Source organism: Elephas maximus, chromosome 6 (assembly GCF_024166365.1).
Source record: "Elephas maximus indicus isolate mEleMax1 chromosome 6, mEleMax1 primary haplotype, whole genome shotgun sequence".
In the NCBI taxonomy this organism is placed as follows: Eukaryota; Metazoa; Chordata; class Mammalia; order Proboscidea; family Elephantidae; genus Elephas; species Elephas maximus.
Window position 1 is genome coordinate 98511769 of NC_064824.1, and position 26624 is coordinate 98538392.

Sequence of the window (26624 nt, forward strand, 5' to 3'; positions counted from 1 at the left end):
TGTTTTCAAAGCTATGGGAACACATGGGCTTAATAAATGTGCCTTTGCTTTGGGATGAAGAGACAACACTTAGCCATTGTTGGCAGTCTCATGGCAAAAATAGCAAAGAAACACAACAGGCATGGTTCTATTCGAAGCAATATACAAAGAGGAATTCCTGAGGTTCAGATGCCCCTTGGTGTCACCTCTCAGTTCATGGCCTTTTCCCCTGCTGTGAAACGGAACTATCCAAAGAGACAAGGGAGGGGCCTCAGCAGCCACACCTTATCAAGAGACCTTTGCCTCTGGCTACAGCTGATGGATACAGCAGTGGACACCTGGCCTAAGCTAAGCAAATCAGATTCTCTCTCTTTCCAGTTTGGCATTGTGAATGATGACATACAGAGATGGGATTCTTAGAGCTGACTCACATCAATGGCAGTGCTCTAGGGAGTTGGTCCACAGGCTCCTATGCTGAGGTATCAGCCCTCAGGCTTGGATATTCCTCTCATCCTCAGATATTGGGAGCTGTCTCAGCATCCTTTCAATAAATTAACTTTTTAACTTAACTCTTTCTATCACTTGCAACTAAAAGAAAGTTGGCTAACATATTGACTACGGCAGAGAAAACTACCGTAACCAAATGTCTGCTACACTTAATGATAGTGAAATAAAGACAGGCAGCCAGTGCAGATGGGGCATGTTTTCCTTATGGGCCTATTGGTGACCTTGTTTCTAAATGAAAAAGCAGGAAACATGATGTGATCAGTATGGGTATGCTAATGGGAAAATAGCATAACATATTTGGAAGCAGAACTGTCTAGATATATGTAAGATGTTTGGTTATTATGTTATTGTGTGCCATCAAGTCAATTCTGACTCATAAAAAAACCAAAAAATCAAACCTGTTGCCATCGAGTCAATTGCAACTCATAGCAACCATATAGGACAGAGTAAAACTACCCCATAGGGTTTCTAAGGAGCAGCTGGTGGGTTCAAACTGCCAGTGGATTCGAACTGCAGACTTTTGGTTAGAAGCTGAGTTCTTAACCACTGTGCCACTAGGGTGCCCCATTCTGACTCACAAAGGCCCTAAATGACTGAGTAGAACTATCCCGTAGGGTTTCCTAGGCTGTAATCTTTACGGGAACAGATTGTTAGGTCTTTTCTTTTATGGAGTGGCTGGTGGGTTTGAACTGCCAATCTTTTGGTTAGCAGCCAAGCAGTTAACCATTGAGACACCAGGGCTCTTTGTTTGGTTACTATATACGTGAACGTGTCAAATATATATATATATATATACACATACAGGACAAAGGAAAACATAATGGGGAGTAGACAGGAGAGGAATAATAGAGGCCTTGATAAGCAACTCTAAAATTAAAACAAACAAACTTGGCTTTATCCTGAGACGGCCCTGCCTTCTCCTGATAATCCCAAATTCAACTTTCTCTCAGGAGGAAGCAGGAACAGCATATTAATGAGGGTTCTACTTTCCATTCCTATGATTAGTGAGAACAGCCTAATATTCTCTTGACCACACTAGGTCACCTTCCTGGTCTGTTTGTTTTAAATGCCGCAGAAAAGCTGCTTTGTCTACAGCTTTGGCGGTCACTGGCTCCAGGGGGAGAAAAGACAGGGAGACCAAAGGAGACTTTTTGTCACGTGTTACTTGGAACGGTGCCTTCTCAGATGTGAAGGATAATTTGGCTTCCTAACCTAATTATGTGGAGTCGTACCTATAAGAACACAGCTGCCCTTCTCCTGACCATCTGAAAGAGTTAACCTTTCTCCCAAATTTTGACTGAAGACAATGGAGTGCCAATATGTAGATACCACAGCAATATTTATGACTTGCCAGGTGATCCATTCAGCTTTGTAAGTTTAATGTTTTCAGTTCTATAGGTGATAACTTTGATTGGATTTATGCATCCCATAATCGACTGGGAAATACTTCTGATTCAATAAGATACATTATACCACTGTATTCATTTCAGTAAGTAATGTATCTGGATTGCTGTACACTACTAGGGAATTCATCAAATTTTTTCAAGAGGACTGTATCAGATTTTTAAGGCAGTATATTTGTCTCTGAACTAAGACAAACTACTGCCAATAATATAAGCTGGTGAAGTTAATCCAGTTTGTAGTAATGCAGTCATCTTGAGGGCTAATTCATGGATGCCGCCGGTAAAATCTGCAGTGAAATGAAGATGTCCATAGCCTTTGATCAAATGAAAAATGAGCCAATAAGAGCAAATGCACTGTTCAATATTCCACTAGTATTCTCACTAGTTTATATAATTTGGAGAAAACAAGCGAATGAAATCACAGCCTCAGTTACCAGGGGATGCTCACTTTGCAATCACTGGCATGGGAAGAAATGCTTTAAGCCACAGTAGTTCCTTTACCATCTGACTCTGGTAGGCACCACAGGGAGACCTTTGCTAGAATTTACAGTCTCTTGATTCCCAGCAAACAAAAACTAATTCAGAACTGCTTCTTCCTTGGGTAGAAACCAGCACTATTGGATCCCCACAAAAGTGTCAATGACATTTTCAGAGAAATACACAGGCAGATTCAAATTTTCAAAGGTCTATATATATCTTTTTCTACTTGGATATGTTAAAACTTGCACAATAGCAAATCCATGAAAACTAGAATCCACTTTAGAGTTCTTTTTTGCTTTTTCCTGAAAGAGAACCATAAGAGGCTAACATTTATCAAGCACTTATTAGATGCCAAGTACTGTTTAAGAACTTTGCATGCATTAAGTCATTTAATCCTCACAACGGTCCCACTAAGTAAGCACTATTAGTTATTGTTAGATGCCTTCTAAGTGATTCCAACTCATAGTGACCACATGTGACTGCCCCATAGGGTTTTCTTGGCTATAATCTTCACGGAGGCAGGTCACCAGATCTTTCTACAACAGAGCTGCTGAGTGGGTTCCAATGCCAATCTTTCCAGTTAGCAGCTGAGCGCTTAACCGTTGCACCATTTTAAAACTGAGAGGTTAACTAACTTGCCTGTTGTTGTTTTTAGGTGCCGTCTAGGTTCTCATAAATACCTAATGGCAGAACTAGGAACTGAATCCTGTATTTGGGGGCTGGGGACCACACTCCCAGCCACTACACTGTACTCTATGTTTTGCTCTCAAAACTATTAGCATCAATAAACATGAAAATTTTCACGTGTACTTGAATTTCATGGTATGTATCTATTTTTTTTTTAATCTATTAGCAAGGAGCCCTGATGGCACAGTGGTTAAGCACTCGGCTGCTTACCAGGAGGTTGGTGGTTCAAACCCACTAGCTGCTCAGCAGTAGAAAGATGTAGCAGTCTGCTTCCGTAAAGATTACAGCCTTGGAAACCCTATGGGGCAGTTCTACTGTGTCCTACAGGGTGGCTAGGTTTCTTCTGAATGTCCGCCACCTCTGTTCTCCTGTTGAACCTATCTTGGTCAAATCAAGATTTCAACTTTGGTCTGGTCAGTTCACACCATCGGATAGGCAAGGACACACTGTGGTACTATTACTTCCAGACTATGCCAGAGACATCCTGTCTCAGAAGGGGATGTAGGCAGCAAGGAAATGATAGCTAGATTGACAGTCATCTCCAAGATAAGGTTTTGAAATGCTGGTGTTTATTTAATTTCTCAATAGCCATCATAAAATATGAAAACTCTCTTACCTCTAGGCTTGCAATCTGGGACAGATTTACCAAAGAATAGACTATGCATCTACACCCACATGTCAAGAAAATGTTATTGTATATACATTTTGAGGACAAGTCCTTCTAAGTTATTCACTTTATATATACTATGGGAAAATATATAAAATCAATAATAACCATATCTTAATAGGTGATCTTAGTACATCAGAACAGTGGTTGGTGAAGCCAGAAGAGTAAATTAACTATGTAAATTAGTCTTTTATGTTCATGCTAATGTTTGTGGCTTTGACAAAAGTCCTGAGTTTAGTGATTCATAGTATACTTTTTCTCAAAATTTACCAGTTAAAACATGATAATTCTTGAAGAAACTCATTGAGAAATGACCAGCCTCATCTCTACATGTTCTCTTTACAGTATGTGACATTAAAATTCTTACTTAAAGATTATGGTAGAATTTTTTCCTTTCAAAATAAAAATCCTTACATTTTTAAAGTTAGAATGTGGCTAAAGAGAGTTACTCTAATTCCTAAAAGCAAGACTTTAATAATTCCCTTTTGGTGCTAAAGGATTACCATAGTTATCATAAGATCTTTCTAAATTTCACTCTCTCTCTCTATACACATACACAATCCCAGAAACCATAAAAATTTTACAGTTGGCTCCTAACAAAAAACGTATTTAAGAATTCTCAATTACTTGGTTGTGAATTACTTGTTTGTAATTATCTGTGGCAAATGGCTAATCCCAGGTTGATGTTACCACTGCCAACCAGTACACCTGGGCCATTCCTCCCACTATGAATTAGCGTGTGGTCAGGGATAGCAAATTACTTTGAACGTTAACCTAGAGGATACACAATTAGAAAGACCTATCTGCAAGAAAAGAAAGTAATTGAATATACTCCCAAAATAAAGAGAAATGTGCTTTTGAATTACTGTTGGGATTATCTCCATCTGGTTCCCCTCCACTGAGGCAGGTGATTGAGGGGAGTGCCTTACTGACAACAGTGCCTAAAACCAGCAAAATCTCTTCTCTACGGCTTGCTCCTGTGCCTATTCTAAGCACTATAGAATCAAGAATTATATTTCCTTAAAAAATGTAGTATCAATTTTTTTCTTAAAATTATAAAACTGATTTAATATCCTTAAAAAAATACAGATTCTCTCATTGGAAACTCTACAGAAAATGTTCCCATAGTTAGTAGGACCCTTCAAGGTTCCCATATCTTAACCCTCTGCCTGGGGTAGAGTGGGATACAGTGCAAAGAAAGGAAGGGGAGGAAGAGCAGAAATGCTTGGACGGCCTCTGTAATTGCTCACACTCTGGCTTTTCTTGAGTCCTTGGTGAAAGAATTCACTTTGATCAAGTTCTTCAAAGCTTCCAATTATCTACAGGGTAAGGATTATGGATACCAACTTACATTGATCATAATTTAGAGACTATAAGTATTTAAATATAAGACTATAGAATGAATGAGAATAATTAATATTAATATTATATATTTATAGCATTTCAACTTTCAGAGTGCTTTCATATACAATATTGAATTTAATTCCCAAACGCGTCTTTGTGATAGTCTAAGAACATAAGAATAATACAAAAATGTACTACTGATTTGCTAAGAGTAAGCATGCCCTGGTGGCGTAGTGGATAAGTGCTACGGCTGCTAACCAAAAGGTCAGCAGTTTGAATCTGCCAGGCGCTCACTGGAAACTCTACAGGGCAGTTCTACTCTGTCCTACAGGGTCACTGTGAGTCAGAATTGACTCGATAGCAGTGGGTTTGGGTTTGTTTGTTTGTTTTTAAGCACGCACTTTGACCTGTTTCATCAATACCCTCTTTTTTTCTCCAGCCTGTCCTGCACTCTGCTGCCGATTACTGTCCCCACAGAATGCTGCTAGCATGTCTCTCTCCTGCTCCTCATCCTCTTTCTTAAACTCTAGACTTTAGCTGGTGTTCAACTGCTCTACCTTTCTAATCTTATTTCTTTCTCAGCTTACAGTCTCTGTCCACAGACCCTTGCCTTAAGTCAAGGTAGTGTTTGCTGTTGCCTAGTTATGACCATTGATCAGGTAATTCCTTTTTCCCAAAAATTCCTCCTTCCACTTTCAACACACTGAATCTATTCAAATTTTGGTATTCCTGACAGTTTGAGTTACAATGTTTTCATGTTATTCTGGGGCTCATAAAGTCAGGACTCTTCAATCCTTTTACAGTTTGCAGTTTCTTTCATTATAAAATAGTCCTTTTGTTCCATTTAATACTTTTCAAATTGAATTTTATTTTTTTCAACAGTAATATTTCCATATCTGTTTTCTGTTGGCTTTTTTTTTTTTTTTTTGCTTGTTTGTTTTTATTTTGTATTGGTGTAACTTTCCTAGCTCTTTGTTTTAAAAACTTTAAGTCATTTTATTTTAAGGTATTCTTTATATCTCTCGTTCTTACTATTGTTCTCACTCCCACTTGCTCTCTCCCCTTCATTTTAACACAACTCAACACTTAAGACTCTCTTAACTAAGGAACTTATTAAGATAACTGTATGTTTGATGAGATCAGTTAATATTCGTAAAGCACTTAGAACAGTCCCTTGTTGTTGTTGTTAGGTGCCATAGAGTTGGTTCCGACTAATAGCGACCCTATGTAAACGGAATGAAACACTGCCCAGTCCTGCGCCATCCTCACAATCATTGTTATGCTTGAGCCCATTGTTGCAGCCACTGTGTCAACCCATCTCGTTAAGGGTCTTCCTCTTTTTCGATGACCCTCCATCCTACCAAGCATGATGTCCTTCTCCAGGGACTGGTCCCTCCTGATAACATGTCCAAAGTACATGAAACGAAGTCTCAGCATCCCTGCTTTTAAGGAGCACTCTGGCTGTACTTCTTCCAAAACAGATTTGTTCCTTTTTCTGGAAGTCCAATTCAATATTTTTTGCCAAAACCGTAACTCAAAAGCATCAATTCGTCTTTGGTCTTCCTTATGCATTGTCCAGCTTTCACATGCATATGAAGCGATTGAAAACACCATGGCTTTTTTTTTAGGTCAGGCACACCTTAGTTCTCAAAGTGACATTTTTGCTTTTCAACCCTTAAAAGAGGCCTTTTGCAGCAGATTTGCCCAATACAATACGTTGTTTGATTTCTTGACTGCTGCTTCCAAGGGTGTTGATTGTGGATCCAAGTAAAATGAAATCCTCAACAACTTCAATCTTTTTTCCATTTATTATGATGTTGCTTATTGGTCCAGTTGTGAGAATTTTTGTTTTATGTTGAGGTGTAATCTATACTGAAGGCTGTCGAGACCTGTAATTGGCTGAGAAATCTTCACTTTGAGCACGTAAGGTTGTATCATCTACATACTGCAAGCTGTTAATGAGTCTTTCTCCAATCCTGATGCCCTGTTCTTCTTATATAGTCCAGCTTCTCAGATGCTCAGCATACAGATTGAATAAGTATGCTGAAAGGGTACAACGCTGATGCACACCTTTCCTGATTTTAAACCACACAGTATCCCCTTCTTCTGTTAGAACGACTGCCTCTTGGTTTATGTACAGGTTCTGCATGAGCACAATTAAGTGTTCTGGAATTCCCATTCTTCACAATGTTATCCATAGTTTTTTATGATCCACACAGTCAAATCCAGGAAACATCTTTCTGGTATTCTCTGCTTTCAGCCAGGATCCATCCGACATCAGCAGTGATATCCCCCATTCTTCTGAATCTGGCTTAAACTTCTGGCAGTTCCCTGTCGATGTGCTGCTGCAACTGTTTTTGAATGATCTTCAGCAAAATTTTACTTGTGTGTGATATTGATGACATTGTTCGATAATTTCCACATTTTCTTTGATCACTTAGAAGTACCAATAAAGTTAATTATAAAAAAAAAAAATTACAGCATAAAAAATACGACAGTGAGTGGAGCCAGTCCTGTGTGGATGTGAATGTCTTTCACAGGTGGCAGGATAAAAGTGGGCTTGTTCTAAGTCTCTGTCTCTTTAGGTAGGCCTGCGGGCAATCACAGAGGCTTTGGTTATAGCCTTCTCATAGAGTCTCACAGCCTCTCCCAACTTCGCTGCCCTGTTTAGACTTCTTATACCCATTTCCCTTTATTTCCTTGAAATACTTCCTCCCAGGTTATGAAGCTAGAAATGATCTGAAGAACACACTGACACTATGGAGTTGGTGGCTGATCACACCGTAGCAGCTTAGCATGTAATCCCCTCCAAAAGAGATTGGCATCTAATAAGCACTGTGTCTTATCCCAAAGAAATGGCTCTCTAATGGTAGACTTCTGAGTGAAGGGCTGAGCATATGGTTCAGAAATGGACTCTGTAATTAGACATGCTCCTATTTGAATCCTGGATCTATCACTTAATAGTTATGGGCTCTTAGGCAAGTTACCCTCTCTAAGCCTCAGTTTCCTTATATTCAAAGTAGGGATAATAACACCTAACCTCATAGGATTATTATGAAGATTGAATGAAATAATCCCTGTGAAGCACTTAGCCTTGTATTGGCATTTACTCAAGAAATGTTAGTTATTATTGTCATTATTGTCGTATTACTTATGTGAAATCACATCTCATTGGTAATGATCAATTCTCTCTGCATATAAGGTCAACCCAGTTTACAGAAAGGTGGCAGATGCATTTAATCTGAATTAGTTGCTAGAAAGTGCCATATCCACGTCATTTGGATCCTTGCCAACCCTGGGCTGAACTCCTGGCTCTCAGAACAGAGCCAGAGCCTTTCTTGTCTTTTCCAGGCAGAGTGGTGAAGCTGCATGTTTCACTGCTGATGAGTTTCTTTCAAAGATAAAATATTTTACCTGTTTAGCATATTGTTAGATTAGGCTGGCTTCCTATCTTCTGAAATGCACATTTGAGGATTGATGGATTTGGAATAATTTTTTCTTTAAGTTTTGCTGACCATAGGTCTAAGTCATTCAGTCTCTTCATCTCCTCTTACATGGATAAACATTGACAACAATATAAATATCGAGTGGCCCATATGATTAAAATTTTTTAAAATTTAAAGGAGGATATAATAAAGCTTAGGGTTTAGTGATTCGTGGTTTCCAAATTTGTTTTTTTTTTTTTTTTTTTCAAGTTATAGCCAGTAAGGGGTTGGGGATGCTAAATTTGCCTTGTGTGAATAAACAGACAAATGACATGGCCTTCCATTTGACCAGGCCTGAGTTCTTTGAGTTAAAGAAAAGACTGTAAGTAATTTCTGCTTTGGAGCAGCAGTTTTCAGGGACAGCTGTTTTCCAGCTTAGTGGAAGGAGGAATTTCTGGCTGCCTTCAGCTGAGGGCTTTGCAGACTTCCTGCTCTTTCCCAGTTGGCGCTAATGCATTCCTGCTTGTCTGTGGTTGGACTTTTCATTAAGAGAGTAGGGTTTGGGGTCAACTTGCAGAGTTACAGACATCTAAATGTATGCAGATTTGGCTATTTTAGACATAAGTAGTTAAAGAAAGATGAAAAATCCTGGACGCCAAACATCTGCATAAACCTCAGAGACAGCAGATAAAATCATGTATGGAAAAAACTTCTCTTCTAAAACGGCTGCCTTAAAGAATACACAAAGCATTCTAGACAAGAACTGTAACTCCAAAGTTTACATTCAGGGTAACTCTGGTGAATCATTGTGTTAATTCTAGTTTCTCCATCTCTAACATGAGTGCAGTCACTCCAGTCAGGCTCACAGGTCGGTTGTGAAAGCTGTATGAAATACATGATTTCCTCCTCTTATGCTTTTATGTTTGGAGATTTAAAAAATGTTCTGGGCATTTATCTTAGTTATCTAGTGCTGCTATAACAGAAATACCACAAGTGGATGGCTTTAACAAAGAGAAATTTATTCTCTGACAGTTTAGAAGGCTATAAGTCCGAATTCAGTGTGCCGCCTCCAAGGGAAGATGACGGCTCTGGGAGAAGGTCCCTGTCATCAATCTTCCCCTGGTTTAGGAGATTCTCAGTGCAGGGACCCCCGGGTCCAAAGGATGCACTCCCACCTAGCTCTTCTTTCCTGGTGGTAGGAGATCCCTCTATCTCTCTGCTCACTTCTCTCTTTTATATCTCGAAAGAGATTGACTCAAAATATAACCTATTCTTGTAGATTGACCCCTGCCTCATTAACATAACTGCCTGCAATTCTGCCTCATTAACGTCATAGACGTAGGATTTACAACACTGGAAAATCACATCAGATAACAAAACGGTGGACAGCCACACAATACAAGGAATCAAGCTTTGCCAAGTTGACACACATTTTGGGGGGCACACAATTCAATCCACGACAGCATTTATCTCAGAGAAATGAAAACTTAAATTCATGCAAAAACATGTATACATATGTTTACAGTGGCATTTATTTGTAAATGCGAAACACTAGAAACAACGCAAATATCCTTCAGTGAGTGAACAGTTAAACAAATTGTGGTACGTTCATACAATGAAATACTACTCAGCCTTAAAAAGGAATGAATTAATGTTACATTCAACAACTTGGGTGGATCTCAAGAGAATTATACTGAATTTTAACAGCCAATTCCAAAAGCTTACATACTATATGATTCTTTCATTTATATAAAAAAAAACTCGTTGCTGTCGAGTCGATTACAACTCATAGCGACCCTATAGGACAGAGTAGAACTACCCCAGAGGGTTTCCAAGGAGCAGCTGGTGGATTTGAACTGCCGACCTTTTGGTTAGCAGCCTGAGTTCTTGCCCACTGCACCACCAGGGCTCCTCCATTTATACAAAAAAAAAAACCAGCAGTTTTAAAATGACAAAATTTTGGAGATGGAGAACAGATTAGTGGTTACCAGGGAATAAGGAAGAGGAGATTGATGGGTGTGGTAATAAAAGGACAATACAAAGGATACCTGTGGTGATGGATCTCTTCTGTATTTTTAGGGTGGTAAAAAAAAAAATTTTTTTTTTTAAAAGTCCCTAGTGGCACAGTTTGCACTCAACTACTAACCTAAAAGTTGGTGGTTTGAGCCCACTTGGAGGTACCACAGAAGAAAGACCTGATCGTCTGCTTCCATTAAGATTACAACCAAGAAAATCCTATGGAGCAGCTCTACTCTGTAACACATGGGGTTGCCACGAGTCAGAATTGACTCCATGGCAATGGGTTTGGTTAGTGATTATATGACTTCATAGATGCAATAAGAACCCTGGCCATGCAGTGGTTAAACACTCAGCTGCTAACTGAAAGGTTGGTGGTTTGAATTCACTAGCTGCTCCTTGTGAGAAAGACCTGGTGGACTGCTTCCATAAAGAAAGATTTCAGCCTAGAAAATCCTATGAGGCAGTTCTACTCTGTCCTATGGGGTTGCTATGAGTCCGAATTGACTTGATGGCAATGGGGTTGGCTTTATACATACAATAAAATTGCCTAGAGCTAAATACACACAAATAAGCACATGTAAAATGTATGAAATATGAATAAGATTAGTGGGTTATATCAATGTCAATTTCCTGGTTGTGATATTACACTGTAGTTATCTAAGATAGCATTGGGGGAAACTGGGTGAAGGGTACACAGGATCGCTCTGTATTGTTTCTTACAATTGTGTATGAATCTACAATTATCTCAAAATAAAAAATTTAACAAATTAAGAAAAAGACAGTTAAAAAAAAAAAAATCTCTCTTCCATGACTGGTCCAGTAAGATAGTCATTTCACATTTTAGGCCAATTCAATTTCTTGGCACTCTTTTTTCTGTGTATCCGTATTTTATCCATCATTGATATGTGTTTGGAGTGGAGTGGGTTTTTAAAACACAAATTTTCACTGTCATATTAACCTAGATGTCCTAGCTTTAATAAAATATAGAACTAATGTTGAAATGGTAAATGTAATAGCTGGAAACTAATAGTTGGAACTCGACAGGACTGCTTTGCTTTTCTGGCTCTCACAAGTTTTTCACTTTGACAGGGTGCAGTCTTAGCACTTTTCTTTCTCTCCTTTTCATGGAAAATATTTGAGTTTTCCTTCTCTGACAGGTTTCTGCTTTACAAAGGTTTTCAGCTTTTGCAGTTTTACTGTATGTTTACCACAATTAAAACAAATAAACAACTCTAATGCTGTATTCAGATTCACAGCTGTGCAGCTATCCCATTCAGACAGTTCTCCCAGGGGGTTGACATCTTCATGATAATTTTAAGTTGTTCACAATACTACTAACATTTTTTTTACAAGAGTTTTATTAAGTTATGCAAGTAATTGATGTTCTCTACAGAAAAGTTAAAAGCTCCAATAAGCAAAAGAGAAAGAGATAAAAATCAAAATCCAACTAATTTCTAATCTAAATTTGGAAAGTAAATTTGTCACTTGAGAACAAACACCAGAACCATTTGTTGTTAATTTGGGACTTTTAGCAGAAATTTGTCATCAAGCCAGAATATGGATTTTATTAAACAGAACTCAATTTATAATCAGCATTGATTTGACCCTTCCTCTTTCTTTCAACTCCTCATCTCTTGAAATAAATGACTACCTTATTTTTATGCAAATATCGTGCGCCTTGTACATTTGTTTGCCAGCTGCTCCCTCCTCCCACAAGATATTTTTGTAAGCATGCTATGCTAATTTTTTACAACAACATATAAAAAAAATGGCATTGGCACTTATGAAAATACCTCGAGGAGGAGAAAATGGTTGGCAAACAAATGTAGAAGGCATGCGTTATTTGCCTAAAAATATGGTAACAGTAACATCTCATACATCCAAATGAAAACTTATGTAGACTCTTATGAATTGACTAGAGGAATGGTAGGGTTCAACTGAAGCAATAGAACGAAACTTCATAACTTGGGGCTTAATCTTTTTGAGAAATGTAAAATAAATCAGAGGATCCAATGGAGATCTTCAGCAAAGTAGTGCTTAAACTTTCCAGGTCTCAGTTTTCTTGATGGTAAAGGATGGCTGTTGGCTTTAATGAGCATATAATCAAATGATGATAATTCCATGAGGGAGTTGCATATCTATAAAAAGAGGTAGAAGACTATTAAAGATTCAAATGAGGCAATCAATCCTTAATAAGTTCTTCTAAGATTGTAATATTAGGCTATTAGGTAAGAACTTGGCAGCAACTGTCAGGTTTCCAAAATAGTTACTAGTATTTGTATCAGAAACAATCAAGCACGTGTCCAAACCCCATGTTGTTGCCTGACTGTGCAGGGGTGGGAATGGCACATAGCCTTTGTTAAAGAAAAGTTATTCCCCCATGATAATGTGGTTGGGGCCAATGCTAATGCTGGATATGTTTGGAAATTGAGCATGTCCTTTGGGAAAGGCTCATTTGTGGGGAAATGCAGGTCTCCAAGTAAAGCAAAGGGATGACTGAGCTCCCCGTTCTCTGAATGGCTTGTCCACCGGGGTGCTCCTCTTTATTCTCAAGGCAAGTGTGCCTAAGAGTGACTACCAGCAAATGCTGACTTTTTAATATCCACCTAGGTCTTTAGGTCCAAACTTCTCTAACTTTGAATGCTGGTAGAGTGGGCAGACATGGGAAATAAACACGGACTCTGTTTTACCCCACTGACTTTAGGTCTACATAGGCAGGCCTGAGCATCCAGCTCTGGGCCTCCTTTCTCCTGGGCTCCACCCCATTGTCTACTAGCCCTTCAAAAAATGAGAAACATTTTTCACATAGAAGATTGCCTCACCCACCCCATGGTAACCATGGTACCCCACTGCTGACCTAGGAGGAAACGGAGCTGAAGAGAACCAAAAAAGAGTTTTAACTCAATTTTGCTTTGCCTTCTGAAAATTCTGTTCTTCTAGGATAGAAGACCCCTTGTATCTTCTTGAAAACTCCATTTTGTCCTTGATCCATGGACAGTGGGTTTGGGGGAAGGGGAAGTCTCCTCCTATCCCCTTGTTTTTCTTCAAGCACCCTGAAACAGGAAATTCTGCCAGCAGTCCTCTCTCTGTACTTGGTTGCCTCCTTTTCATGGAGGAGTGACCTAACTGGTTGGTGACATGGGTGAGGGTCTGATATTTATGAGTCTCAGTTGGATGAATCTAATGTGTTAATGGTCCATGCTTATCCTTGACTCACTTTTACTTCACCTCTTGGGCTTACCTGACTTCAGGTGGAGCTGGTTCTTATAGCCTATGTTTTAGGCTGTCACCTGCTGGGAAAATCTGCATCTGTTTAGTGTTTTCACCTGATTGGTGGGTTAGCTCAATCTGGTGTAGGAGGTAAAATATCTCTGCACACTACCCAAATCAACTTTGTGAATACTATACTTTGATCCTAACTTGACCTCTTGAGTCTATTTATAAACTAGTTAAAAAACTAGTTAGAGCTGATAAATGAGGGGGAGTGATTAAGCCTTCTCAACTTCCAATAGTAAAGTAAAACAGGAATGTCATTGAATTCCAAATGTGATAAACAACTCCTGAAAGAGAATGTGAAGGGGGCAGTCCAATTTTTCAGAGGAAGGAAATGTGGCTTTAAAAAAATGAAAACATGCATGCTAGTATAGTAGCAAAATATCAATAAATCTGTAAGCCCGTTGCCATTGAGTTGATTCCAACTCATAGCAACCTTATAGGACAGAGTAGAACTGTCCCATGGGGTTTCCAAGGAGCAGCTGGTAGATTCGAACAGCCAACCTCTTGGTTAGCAGCTGAACTCTTAACCACTGTGACACCAGGGCTCCAAAATATCAATAGTTAAGTGTAAATGGGAACACAAGTTTGGGCATATCTGGGATATGCTGGATGAGCCACCTAGCATCTATTTAAATGAGCCTGAGGAACTTCCTGAGAGATCATGCACTCATTCTAGGGGAAGGAGTCAGGCTCTGTACTCTGGACCAAGTGCCTAATCCTTAAAATTGATGAAGAGAGCAACTCTCAGTGCAGCAGAGTGTGGTCTCATGGATTTCTTTCCTGATCCAGATCTCTAGTAGAAATATACCTGAGTTTATTATATTGCCTGTGTGATATTTTACTTTGGAAAAAAAATTCAATGTGGACAGTGTGATACATATGGGTAAATTAATTTTAATCTATATCTAGGAGTTAGCATATTATTTGGTTAGCATTTGAAATGTTCCAATCTTCAATCGACACTCCAGAAATGGCTAAGAAAATATTTCAGATATTATGATCAAAATCAACCCACACACTCATCTTGATTACCACTAACTTCCTTAATGAAAAATCATTTCTAATATCCTTAAGCTGGTGTTCCTGTAGGAGAATCTCACTCTAAAAGAGCAGACATTTTCCAACAGTACCATGGGGGTCAAGATCTCCTTGAATCAACACTATACTCCTTCCCGTTGCCATTGAGTTGATTCTGACTCATAGCAGCCCTACAGGACAAAGTAGAACTGCCCCACAGGATTTCCAAGGAGCAGCTAGTGGATTTGAACTGCTGACCTTTTGGTTAGCAGCCTGAGCTCTAATCACCATGCCACCAGGGCTCCTGAATCAACACTACCCATTGCCAAGTTGATTTTTACTCATAGTGATCCTGTAGAATCAACACTAGAAGCCTGCAATTTGCAGAGGAAAGCAGCAGAGCCCATTAGACAGGTGGTATGGCCAAGATGGTGGTGGTGTACAGCTGAGGCAATGGTATCCATGTGTCCAGCAGACAGGGTGCAAACAACAGAGTCCTGGGAAAGCCTTAGCAGGTTCAACAGGTTCAAGTGAGTCCAGCGAACATGGCAGCACCCAGGAGAGGAAGGACGGAGCAAGAAGAGAGAACACAAATGAGTCACCTCTGAGAACTCCCAGAAAAACTTTTGTTTACACTTTTGGATATGTTGTTGGGATTTGATGGTCAGAACCTGCAAACATGGATTGCATATGTATAATTGCATCAGAGTTGGAAGACGGACATGGAAATATTTAGTTGGCACAGAAACCTGAGGAGGATTTTCTCAAGGTTACTTCTAATTCCTCCCTTCACCCGGCCAAAAACAGTTGTCTTGACTCCTTAGAAAAAATAGGTGCCTGATAGAGACAGGTTAGGTGCATCTAGTCCCCTACAGAGGCACATAGCTAATACAACTGAAAAGGTGGGTGGCTGCCACTCCAGGTATCTTGTGAATGACTCCAGGCCTGGCCAAGAATGCGTGTGCTCATTCAAAGCAATGATTTTCACTTGGGGAGTGGGGTGCAGTGGAAGGCATAAATATTCAAATCACCTAGATAAACTTTTTCAAAACACAAAGGCCCCATTTTGCACTTACTGAATCAGAATTTCTGGTAATGAGATTGAGAATCGGTGTGGGGTCCCAGATAATTCTGATAGACTTGGCCTACCCCTTCCTTACCCTTGTTGAGAATCAGTTTTATTTATAATATGATACTATCCAAGGAGAGGGAGGTACAAGAAGGGAAAGGAGCCAAAGAATTCATAAGGAAAAACTCAAATTACAACAACAAGGGGACCAAGTTTACATGTATTTCATAAGCACAATCTTCAAAAATGATCTTCCTCCACAAATACAAGTATATGCTGGGAATGTCTTTCTTTTTTCTCTCCCCTCTTTTTTCTTGTGATGCAATATATTGGGTGTGTTTATGCATCAATTCACTTGCCTATATTTTCTCATTAGCCATGAAATAAACCTAGGTATTAATAATATCTAGTAATAATACCTCAAATTTACAGACAAAGAAACTAATAGACACAGAGGGGTAAGTAAGGTGTTAATATTCACAGCCAGTAATGTGAAATTGGGCTTTGCACCCACATCTGTCTGATTTTTAAAACTATAATATAAATACAGAAATAAAAAAACCCAGGGAAAAATATTTACAAACACATTATTGAAATACATTATTAAAACGGTATCTAGAAGAGGGAAAAATGGGAACCAATGGCCCCAAGTGTCTCGAGAATTAGGAAGGAAATGGAGGGTCAGGAAATTTTAGGGGACAGATAGGGAGTATTTGCTCATGTTATGAGGATGGAGTGGGAAGGAACAAGTTGCAGATATAGGAGACAGGGGTTCCAGAGAGGTGGGAGGGAAGAAGAATGTCTTAGGCTGGGTTCTCTAGAGAAGCAAAACCAGTAAAGGGTATAAATATATATAGAGAGAGATTTATATCAAGGAAACAGCTCACATGATTGTAGAGGCTGAAATGTCCCAGGTCTGTGGATTGGGATAGAGGCTTCTCCTGATTCATGTAGTCACAGGGGCTGGTGAACCCAAAATCAGCAGATCAGAGAGCAGAGCTCTTGCTCACAGCTGTGAAAGTTGATGAATCCCAAGATCAGCAGGAAAGACCACAAGGCTTCTCCTGATTCACATAGCTGCAGGAGATGTCAAACCCAAGATCAGCAGGCTGGAGAGCAGGACTCTTGCTCACAGGCTGTGAAGACCAATGAATCCCAAAATCAGCAAGTAAACTGATAGGTCAAGTCCCAAGAATTGGAGGTCAGATGAACAAGAGGCAGCTGCAGGATCCAGAGAGAGCAAAAGGCAGAATATCCACTTATATTTGGATGCAGGCTATATGCCCAAGGAAACTCCCTTTCAACTGATTGGCTACTCACAGCATATCCTATCATGGCACTGATCACATATAAACAGTGAGACTCACAGCCCAGCCAATTTGACACACAATCTTAACCATCACAAAGATCAAAGACACAGGTGGCCTTGAAGGGAACAGGAGGAGGGTTGCTCTATCCTCCGGAAAAAAGAAGGCAAGAAAAGGTGTAGCTATAGTTAAGGCCCAAGGGAGAAGGACAGGGGAGGTAGCCTGAGATAATATCTGAGGATCTATATTCCCTCTATGAAGCAGACAGAGTGGCTGACTGTGAAGAGGGAGGTTCTGAGAGGTAAAGTAATTTCTTTGAGCTTCTATCATTTTTTCTATCATGGTCGTTGTTATTATGTGCCATCAAGTCAATTCCAACTCATAGCAATCCTACAGAACAGAGTAGAGTTGCCCCATAGGGTTTCCAAGGCTGTAATCTTTACTTTAATCTTGCTGAAAGCAAAGAGGACTTGAAGCATTTGCTGATGAAGATCAAAGACTACAGCCTTCAGGATGGATTACACCTCAACATAAAACAAAATTCCTCACAACTGGACCAATAAGAAACATCATGATAAACAGAGAAAAATTGAAGTTGTCAAGGATTTCATTTTACTTGGATCCACGATCAACACCCATGGAAGCAGCAGTCAAGAAATCAAATGACAGATTGCATTGGGAAAATCTGCTGCAAAAGGTCTCTTTGAAGCATTAAAAAGCAAAGATGTCACTTTGAGGACTTAGGTGTGCCTGACCTAAGCCACGGTAATTTCACTCATACGCATGTGAAAGCCGGACAATGAATAAGGAAGATCAAAGAAGAACTGATGCCTTTAAATTACAGTGTTAGTGAAGAATACTGAATATATTATGGACCACCAGAAGAATGAATAAATCTGTCTTGGAAGAAATACAGCCAGAATGCTCATTAGAAACGAAGATGGCAAGACTTCGTCTCACATACTTTGGACATGTTATCAGGAGGGACCAGTCCCTGGAGAAGGATATCATGCTTGGTAGAGAGTCAGCAAAAAACAGGAAGACACTCCACAAGATGGACTGACACAGTGGCTGCAACAACGAGCTCAAGCATAGCAATGATTGTGAGGATGGCACAGGACAGGCAGTGTTTTGTTCTGTTGTACATAGGGTGGCTATGAGTCGGAACCAACTTAATGGCACCTAATGACACCAATCTTTATGGAAGCAGACTGTCACATCTTTCTCCCATGGTGGGTTCAAACTGCAGACCTTTAGGTTAGCAGCTGAGTGCCTAACCACTGCATCACCACTGCTCCTTTCTATCATGGTCCAAAAACCAAAACCAAACCTATTGCCATCAAGTCAATTTCAACTCATAGCAACCCTATAAGACATAGTAGAACTGCCCCACAGGATTTTCAAGGAACAGATGGTAGATTTGAACTGTTGACCTTTTGGGCAGCAGCCAAGCTCTTAACCACTGTGCTAGCAGGGCTCCTTTACCATGGTAGGTGGCTACAAACCAAGGTCTGCCTCATCCCAAAGTTATAGTTCTATCTCTCACTCCAGCAATAGCAGTCGCTGTCTTTTCTTTGTGTAGCATTGTCTAACCAAACCCTGATATTATGCCTTCTAGTTAAGTACGCTACTAGAAAAGTAATTTTTGTCACAATTAAATTGATGGATGCTGGAGACACGACAGCTTTTTACATTAAACTAAATTGTTTCCACTTCTCTGCAGTTGTCTCTTTCCCTCCAAACTGCACTCTCAGGAGTCCCTGGTTAGTTAGAATCTACCACCTTTGTCGTCCAATGTGAACTTTAATTTAAGGGAACTCCTCACTGTCTTGGTCACCTTGTACAATTGCCATTGTTTTTGGTCTGCCCCCTCCTTTCAATTATCCTTCTAGAGAGATCTCACTTTTTTTTTCCTTCTGGGATTTTTGGCTGCCGTTTGATCCTGAGAGAGCACAATAAGGAAAACTGATTTTCCATTCCTACCCACTTTGGTCTTCTCTAAACAAAGCACAGTGCACTGGCCCCCTTCCCGGGCCAGTACATGTTCACAACTCCCAGAGAAATCCACTGGACTTCTGAATGCTAAGTCCCCTGGCCCACCCAGAGTCTCTCTCCACATGCCAGCCTTATGACAATGGCAGCCTTTCCCTGCTACAATCTCATCATAGAAATGCCATCCAAAACACCCTAAAGAAAGAGCCCACAGATGTTCAGGAAAATACACAATAATCTTTGGCTGATTAATTTAATATGCTTTGGAGGCATTCAATAGGTCGCTAGGCTGCTGTTAATTCTGGAAGCCATAACCTCCACCATTCTATTCCCTATAATGTTTCATTTTGATTTATCTCAGGACAAGGCAGATGATGCCCTAAACATGAACAAAGGGGCCAACCACGTATTGTTGCCTTACAGTTAAGAGCAGCAGTGCCTAGGAAAGGAGGCATGGCAGCAAAGTTGAAATGACATAGTAAAAGAACAAATGATGTGGGAAATTTGTAAACCATTTCACACTTTGCCAAACAACTTTCTGCATTTGTGATTTTTTAAGATTACAACCTTTTTATTTCTATGGTATGTATTTACTGTGTTTGCTAGAAAATAAACCTTCTCACTTTAACACTCAATAAAATAAAACAAACAGAGATATCTATCTAAATCTGACAAAATTACTGAAGATTTGTTTTGTTATCCCACCTAATAAGGGTTGGCAAACTTTTTCTGTAAAGAGACAGAAAGTAAATATTTTAAGCTTTGTGTGCCATATGGTCTCTGTTGTAACTACTCAACTCTGAGAATGTAACAGGAAAGCAGCCACAGTACAAAAATAAAAGGGGTGTGGCTATGTTTCAATAAAACTTTATTTACACAAAACAGGCAGTGGGCCAGATTTGATCCATGAACTATAATTTGCTGGGTTTTTTTAGTCTATACCATTTAGAATTTAAGCTAGAAGAAGACAAGTGAGCCATCTAATATACAAAGTTTACTGATGATTGATGGGAAATAACAGCTACCGTTATTGGGAACTTATGTGCTACGCATTGTGCTAAGAATATACAAACATTGTCTAATGAGGTGGCCGATTGGATCCCCATGTTGTAGTTTGAGAAACAAAGCTCAGAAGGCTTAAGTAACTTATCTGAGATCACATGGCTAAATAGTGGCATCAGTTTTCGGACCTGCTCCCACTGCTTTAAGCAAGGTCCTATGGCTTGCCTTTCTGTTGGCGAGGGTGTGGCACGATAAGCTCAGTAAGCACTCCAAGGCACTACTTATGACATTTGTGGGCTCAGGACCCCAGGAATTGTACTCTCGATTTCCCATTAAAGCTAAGATGCTAAGCATCTTTGTGTCGCCGCCCCGCCCCCCCCCCCCCCCCACCCCAGAGCAGTACAGTGAAGTTGTTAGGTGTGTTTGTACTCTGGAACCTGGCTGCTCCGGTTCAAATCTCCACCCTGCCATTTACTAGTGTGACTTCTGGCAGGTTGGTTAACATCTTTGCACTACACTTTCCTCATCTGCTATGGGGATGGTGACATTGCTACCTATAAGGTTGTTGTGTGGATGAAAGCAGTCATTGCATGTGAAATGCTTAGAACAGTGCCTGCTGCATGGTAAGCATTGTTATTTTAACACCAAATATGTTATTGTCATTGTTAGTTGCCGTTGAGTAGTCTCTGACTCATAGGGACCTTAGGCATAACAGAATGAAACGTTGCCTGGCCCTGAGCTACCTTCACCTATCGATCGTTGGTACGTCCAAGTCTATTGTTACAGACTTTGTGTATTTTAAGTGCCTTCCAGCCTAGGAGGCTCATCTTTCAGCACTATGTCAGACAATATTCTGTGGTGATCTACAGGGTTTTCCACTGGCTTTCAGAAGTAGATCAACAGGTCTTTCTTCCTACTCTTAGTCTGGAAGCTCCACTGAAGGCTGTCCATGATGGGTGACCCTACTGGTATTTGAAATACTAGTAGCATAGTTTCCAGTATCATTGCAACATGAAAGCTACCGCAGTACAACAAACTGACAGAGGGGCGGTGGACACCAAATATAGGTCGTGCAAAAAAGAGAGTCTCATACAGGTGGCTGGCTGACAAGGGAGAAGTGCAAAGATGTTAAGAAAACAGAAAAATTGGGAAAGAAGGAAGACAAAGACAGTAGGACTAGATGTGAATGACATGGGTGTGGTAAGGGCAGGGATTTAAAAAATGACGTTTTGTGCAAGTAATGATAATATATGCTAAGTGAAGAAAAATGAATACACCCAAAACCCCAATTACCCCCAGGCATATTTTGGTTATATTTCCTTCCAGGATTTTATATCTGTATCTTGATTTTTCTAGAGACCCTTCATAGGTTTTCAGTCTTTCCCTTAATCAAAATAACAATAATGAGGTAAAGGAAGGAGGGCTAGCCCCTTCTTAAATATTTCTGAGAGCCCTGGGGAAGGACTGCTTGCTCCACCAGTCTGTCCTGGCTGCCCTCCTAGACTCTTGCTCTGAACTGATGGCTGCCCTGTGCTCCTCTCAGCACTTTGCCAGGGCTGCACCAGCGGACTTCTGCTGCTCACTGACATCTGCTTTTCTGCAGTGTGGACACCAGCCCCTCTCTTATTCCCCAAAGCCCAGCCAGCATAAGGCAGTCATGCTTATCGAAATACATTATTAAAACAATATCTAAACTTTAAAAAAAAATTATTGTGCTTTAAGTGAAAGTTTACAAATCAAGTCAATCTCTCATACAAAAATTTATATACACCTTGCTTTATATACTCCTAGTTGCTCTCCCCCAATGAGACATCATGCTCCTTCCCTCCACTCTCTTTTCATGCCCATTCAGCCAGCTTCTGACCCCTTCTACCCTCTCATCTCCTATCCAGAAAGGAGCTGCCTACATAGTCTCATGTGCCTACTTGATCCAAGAAGCTCACTCTTCACCAGTATCATTTTCTATCCCATAGTCCAGTCCAATCTCTGTCTGAAGAGTTCACTTTGGGAGTGGTTTCTGTCTTGGGCTAACAGAAGGTCTGGGGACCATGACCTCCAGGGTCTTTCTAGTCTCAGTCAGACCATTAAGTCTGGTCTTTTTACGAGAATTTGGGGTCTGCATCCCACTGCTGTCCTGCTCCCTCAGGGGTTCTCTGTTGTGTTCCTTGTCAGGGCAGTCATAGGTTGTAGCCAGGTACCATCTAGTTCTTCTGGTCTCAGGCTAACGTAGTCTCTGGTTTACATGGCCCTTTCTGTCTCTTGGGCTCAGAATTACCTTGTGTCTTTGGTGTTCTTTATTCTCCTTGGGTCCAGGTAGGTTGAGACCAGTTGATGCATCTCAGATGGCCGCTTGCAAGCTTTTAAGACCCTAGATGCCACTCACCAAAGTGGGATGCAGGATTGTTTCTTAATAGATTTTATTATGCCAATTGGCTTAGATGTCCCCTGAAACCATGGTCCCCAAACCCCCGTCCCTGCTACGCTGGCCTTCGTAGTGCTCAGTTCATTCAGGAAATTTCTTTGCTTTTGGTTTAATCCTTTTGCTGGCCTCTCCTGTATTGTGTGTTGTCTTTCCCTTCACCTAAAATAGTTCCTATCTACTATCTAATTAGTGAAAATCCCTCTCCCTCCCCGCTCTGGTAACCATCAAAGAATATTTTCATCTCTGTTTAAACTATTTCTCCAGTTCTTATAATAGTGGTCTCATACAACATTTGTCCTTTTGCAACTGACTAATTTCACTCAGCATAATGCCTTCCAGATTCCTCCAGGTTATCCAATGTTTCACGGATTCATCATTGTTCTTTATTGATGCTTAGTATTGCACTGTATGAATATATCATCATTTATTTATCCATTTATCTGTTGATGGGCACCTTGGTTGCTTCCATCTTTTTGCTATTGTAAACAGTGCTGCAATGAACATGGGCATGCATTTACCTGTTTGTGTAAAGGCTCTTATTTCTCTAGGATATATTCCAAGGAGTCGGATTGCTGGATCATATGGTAGTTCTATTTCTAGTTTTTTTAAGGAAGCGTCAAATCAATTTCCAAAGTGGTTGTACCGTTTTACATTCCCACCAGCTGTGTATAAGTGTTTCAGTCAATCCACAACTTCTCCAACATTTATTATTTTGTGTTTTTCGGATAATGTCAGCCTTGTCGGAGTGAGATGGAATCTCATTGTCCTTTGATTTGCATTTCTCTCATGGCTAATAATCGTGAGAATTTCCCCATGTGTCTGTTAGCTACCCGAATGTCTTCTTTAGTGAAGTGCCTGTTCATATCCTTTGCCCATTTTTTAAGTGGATTATTTGTCTTTTTGTAGTTGAGTTTCTGCAGTATCATGTAGATTTTAGAGCTCAGACACTGATTGGAAACGTAATAGCTAAAATTTTTTTCCCGGTCTGTAGGTAGTCTTTTTACTCTTTTGGTAAAGTCTTTGGATGAGCATAGGTGTTTGATTTTTAGGAGCTGCCCGTTGTCTAGTTTCTCTTCTGCATTGTTAGTAATGTTCTGTATACTGTTTATGCCATGGATTAGGGCTCCTAGCATTGTCCCTATTTTTTCTTCCATGATCTTTATCGTTTTAGATTTTATATTCAGGTCTTTGATCCGTTTTGAGTTAGTTTTTGTGCATGGTGTGAGGTATGGGTCTTGTTTCATTTTTTTGCAGATGGATATCCAGTTACACCAGCACCATTTGTTAAAGGGATTGTCTTTTCCCTATTTAACTGACTTTGGGCCTTTGTCAAATATCAGCTGCTCATATGTGGATGGATTTATCTCTGGATTCTCAATTCTGTTCCATTGGTCTATGTATCTGTTGTTGTACCAGTACCAGGCTGTTTTAATTACTGTGGTAGTATAATAGGTTATAAAATCAGGTAGACTGAGGCCTCCCACTTTGTTCTTCTTTTTCAATAATGCTTTACTTATCCGGAGCCTCTCTCCCTTCCATATGAAGTTGGTGATTTGTTTCTCCATCTCATCAAAAAATGTCGTTGGAATTTGGATCCGAATTACATTGTATCTATAGATCGATTTTGCTAGAAGAGACATTTTTACAATGTTAAGTCTTCCTATCATGAGCAAGGTATATTTTTCCACTTAACATAGGTCTCTTTTGGTTTCTTGCAGTAGTGTCTTGCAGTTTTCTTTGTATAGGTCTTTTATGTCTCTGGTAAGATTTATTCCTAAGTATTTAATCTTCTTGGGGGCTACTATAAATGGTATTGATTTGGTTATTTCCTAAGTATTTAATCTTCTTGGGGGCTACTATAAACGGTATTGATTTGGTGATTTCCTCTTCGATGTTCTTTTTTTTGGTGTAGAGGAATCCAACTGATTTTTGTGTATTTATCTTGTATCGTGATACTCTGCTGAACTCTTCTATTAGTTTCAGTAGTTTTCTTGAGGATTCTTTAGGGTTTTCTGTGTATAAGATCATGTCTTCTGAAAATAAAGATACTTTTACTTCTTTCTTACCAATCTGGATGCCCTCTATTTCTTTATCTAACCTAATTGCTCTGGCTAGGACTTCCAGCACAATGTTGAATAAGAGTGGTGATAAAGGGCATCCTTGTCTGGTTCCCGATCTCAACGGGAATGTTTTCAGGCTCTCTCCATTTAGGGTGATGTTGGCTGTTGGCTTTGTATAAACACCCTTTATTACGCTGAGGAATTTTCCTTCTATTCCTATTTTGCTGAGAGTTTTTATCATGAATGAGTGCCAAACTTTATCAAATGTGTTTTCTGCATCAGTTGATAAAATCATGTGATTCTTGTTTTATGTATGTGATAGATTGCATTAACTGTTTTGCTAATGTTGAACCATTCCTACATACCTGGTATGAATCCCACTTGGTCATGGTGAATTATTTTTTTGATATGTTGTTGAATTCTACTGGCTAGAATTTTGTTGAGGATTCTTGCATCTACATTCATGAGGGATATAGGTCTATAATTTTCTTTTCTTGTTGTGTCTTTACCTGGTTTTGGTATCAGGGATATGGTGGCTTCATAGAATGAGTTTGGTAGTATTCCGTCCTTTTCTATGCTCTGAAACACCTTTAGTAGTAGTGGTGCTAACTCTTCTCTGAAAGTTTGGTAGAACTCTGAATTGAAGCCATCCGGGCCAGGGCTTTTTTTTGTTGGAAGTTTTTTGATTACCTTTTCAATCTCTTCTTTTGTTATGGGTTTATTTAGTTGTTTTACCTCTGTGTTAGTTTAGGTAGGTAGTGTGTTCCTAGGAATTTACCCATTTCTTCTAGGTTTTCAAATTTGTTACAGTACAATTTTTCATAGTAATCTGATATGATTCTTTTAATCTCAGTTGGGTCTCTTGTAATATTGCCCATCTCATTTCTTATTTAGGTTATTTGCTTCCTCTCTTGTTTTTCTTTTGTCAGTCCAGCCAGTGGTTATCAATTTTGTTGATTTTTTCAAAAGAACCAACTTTTGGTCTTGTTAACTCTTTTAATTGTTTTTCTGTTTTCTATTTCATTTAATTCTGCTGTAATTTTTATTATTTGCTTTCTTCTGGTGCCTGAGGGTTTCTTTTGTTGCTCTCTTTCTATTTGTTCAAGTTGTAGGGGTAATTCTTTGATTTTGGCCCTTTCTTCTTTTTTGTATGGATGCAATTATTGATATAAATTTACCTCTGTGCACTGCTTTCACTGTGTCCCAAAGGTTCTGATAGGAAGTGTTTTCATTCTCATTGGATTCTATGAATTTCTTTATTCCATCCTAATATCATCTATAAAATCCGGTCTTTTTCGAGCAGGGTATTGTTCAGTTTCCAAGTGTCTGATTTCTTTCCCTGCTTTTTCTGTTATTGATTTCTACTTCTATGTCCTTATGGTCAGAGAAGATGCTTTGTAATATTTTGATGTTTTGGATTCTGCTAAGGATTGCTTTATGACCTAATATGTGGTCTATTCTGGACAATGTTCCATGTGCACTAGAAAAGAAAGTATACTTGGCTGCTGTTGGGTGGAGTGTTCTGTGTATATCTATGACATCAAGTTGGTTGATTGGCATTTAGATCTTCCGTGTCTTTATTGAACTTCTTTCTGTATGTTCTGTCCTTCACTGAAAGTGGTGTGTTGAAGTCTCCTACTGTAATAGTGGAGCTCTCTATCTCACTTTTCAGTGTTGTTAGCGTTTGTTTTATGCATCTTGCAGCCCTGCCATTGGGTGCATAAACATTTAATATGGTTATATCCTCCTGGTATACTATCTCCTTTATCATTATACAGTGTCCTTCCTTATTCTTTGTGATGGATTTAACTTTAAAGTCTATTTTGTCAGAAATTAATATTGCCACTCCTGCTCTTTTTTGAGTGTGGTTTGCTTGATACATTTTTTTCCATCCTTTTAGTTTGTTTTTGTCTCTGAGTCTAAGGTGTGTCTCTTGTAGGCAGCGTATAGATGGACCATGTTTTTTTT